The sequence below is a fragment of the Oncorhynchus tshawytscha genome, linkage group LG14, assembly GCF_018296145.1.
Source record: "Oncorhynchus tshawytscha isolate Ot180627B linkage group LG14, Otsh_v2.0, whole genome shotgun sequence".
Taxonomy (NCBI): domain Eukaryota; kingdom Metazoa; phylum Chordata; class Actinopteri; order Salmoniformes; family Salmonidae; genus Oncorhynchus; species Oncorhynchus tshawytscha.
In genome coordinates, this window is record NC_056442.1 from 153,664 (window position 1) to 156,346 (window position 2,683).

Below are 2,683 nucleotides of genomic sequence, written 5' to 3' on the forward strand. Positions count from 1 at the left end.
ACTAGGCCATGGTCGGCGGCGAGGGTGGACTATCCAGGGACGCGAGGATAGGGGACTAAGACATTAATTGAGTGGGGTCCACGTCCCGCGCCGGAGCCGCCACCATGGACAGACGCCCACCCGGACCCTCCCTATTTGTTTTGAGGTGCGTTCGGGAGTCCGCACCTTAGGGGGGTTCTGTCACGCCCTGGTCTAAGTATTTTGTGTTTATCTTCATGTATTGGGTCAGGCCAGGGTGTGGCATGGGGTTTTTGTATTGTGGTGTGTTTTGTCTTGGGGTTTTGGTGTATATGTATTGGGATTGTAGCTAGTGGGGTTATCTAGCAAAGTCTATGGCTGTCTGGAGTGGTTCTCAATCAGAGGCAGGTGTTTATCGTTGTCTCTGATTGGGAACCATATTTAGGCAGCCATATTCTTTGAGTTTGTCGTGGGTGATTGTCCTGAGTGTCTTGATGTCCTTGTTTGATGTTAGTTGACACAAGTATAGGCTGTTTTCGGTTTTCGTTTTGTTTATTGTTTATAGTGTTCGTGTTTAGTCGTGTTTACGTTTGTTTAAATAAACATGGATCGCAATCGACACGCTGCAGTTTGGTCCGACTCTCCTTCACTATATGAAAACCGTTACATGATTACTGTAATCATGAGATTTTACTAGAAGATAGTTACACTAATGGATTGACCATTCATGAATACAATAATACACTAGTCCAGCGTTTCCCAAACTCGGGACCCCAAGGGGTGCAAGTTTCAGTTTTTGCCCTAACACTGCACAGCTGATTCAAATGATCAAATATTGATAATTATTTGAGTATTTGAATCAGCTGTGTAGTGCTAGGTCAAAAACTGAAACGTGCACCCTTTGCGGTCCAGAGGACCAAGTTTGGGAAACACTGCAGTAGACCTACATCATGCATGTGTTTTAGTGCAATTAAATGTCAAAGTAGGGGGAAAGAAAGAAACACGTATTTATTCATTACTGACTAGCGGTAGAAAGGGGTGATAGGATACAGGCATATTCACAACAGTATTTTAGTCATTGTTCACTAACATTGTCACATGACTTGTATCATTCTACAGGAAGTGATTCTAAGAATATACCCATTGCAGAAGTTTTTAGTTTGCGCTTGTGGAAGCATGAACTATACTGCAATTGTAATTATTGATACAAGTTCAGGATGGAATCTTCTTGGTGGTGATGTGAGCTGTGTCACTGATTTCTGTCAAAATAACAATGCAATTAATCTTTTAAAAAGACCATACCTACAGTCAGTTACATCATGATATGTAGTATGGTTTTCAGTATTTGATACTGTTAAGTTTAATCGATTTGTGAGGGGGAATGCTGCAACTGTTCAGGTGGTGTACAACAAGTCTCTTACCTCTGGTCTGCATCTTGAGGTGGTCTTAGTTTTGAAAGACAGTTTCTGTTCTGACATGCCAAGGCCACGATATGTACTGAAATATTCACCAACATCATAGGATATGTCAATATCAACATTTCACAAGCAACATTGGCTACTCAGCAAACATTTAAATGTTAAACTATTTCAAACTTTTACATTTTGATATTATCTAGTATTTACATTTACACACCCAGGATCATAACCATCAGAATAACATTCAGAACACTGTAAATGAACAGAAGACAGTTCTCCCATGATGACCTGTAGCTGGAGGTCTGGTTTGGATAGTCTGTGGAAAAAAAGATAAATAACCCACAGACAATGTAAAATGTCCTGAGTTATTCTAAACCACATCTAAAACTGAAAAACACTATTTTCCATTATTGGGAACATACCCAAAAGGTAGCTCATATGTACACCATACATATCTGTACACCATACATATCTGTACACCATACATATCTGTACACCATACATATTCATCATTGAATGAAATGTGCACTTACCAGCGGTCATGAGTCTGGTACCATTGCTAAATAGGAGACTCTGGTCTTCTTTCTTTGCACAGTAGTATACTCCACAATCATCTACTGTTACATTATGTATTAACAATCTATGTCCTGTTTCTAATGAATATTTCTGTCTAAAAGTAGTATTGTAATAAAAAGCAGCAGGACTCCTACTAGTGAAAGAGTGGAGTATGGCCTGTGGAGGCTGTGGTTGGTGCTGAATGTACCAGTATGCACTTTCTATGTTAAGAGAACAGTTTATGGTTGTATTCTGTCCAAGTTCCACCAGTGTCTCTGTCAAGCCATCAGCTCCCCGACGGCATATAAAGAGACCTAGAAACAAACAGGTAATTACACATTTGACTCCTAAGTTATTAATTGTAGTAACAAAATAATTGTCTTACACAACAAATGTCCCACAACTCTCAGCATTGTCTCAAATTTGTGGTGGTGATTGGGTTGTTGTCCTGCTTGTGTAGCAGTTGCCTGTTTGAGCGTTCTTTGCTGCTGTACAGACAAACCACAAGTTGTTTTATAGGGTGCTAGAGGACAGACCAATCATAGGCAAGTCCACTTGATTTTGCCTTATATAGGCATACTCCTTGTAGGCATGCAATATTTACTATCACAAGTTTGAAATTCAATCAAATAATTTTAATTCAAGTCCTGAATTGAATAGCAATATATGTCATTGACCCCACTACCACCACAACCACCACCTTCACAGTAGCCATGTCTAGATTGTCAGTTAACTTTCAACTTCAACTTACA

At 39.8% G+C, this 2,683-nt stretch overlaps 1 long non-coding RNA gene across 1 annotated transcript; it reads right to left on the reverse strand.

Annotated features, from left to right (window-relative positions):
- Positions 1-951: 951 nt before the first annotated feature.
- Positions 952-2,406, reverse strand: LOC112237467. The gene is made up of 5 exons (XR_002951420.2): positions 2,317-2,406; positions 1,910-2,245; positions 1,594-1,692; positions 1,380-1,455; positions 952-1,217 (listed from the first exon to the last, which is right to left on the reverse strand). It is a non-coding gene; the product is annotated as an uncharacterized LOC112237467 (long non-coding RNA).
- Positions 2,407-2,683: the final 277 nt, after the last annotated feature.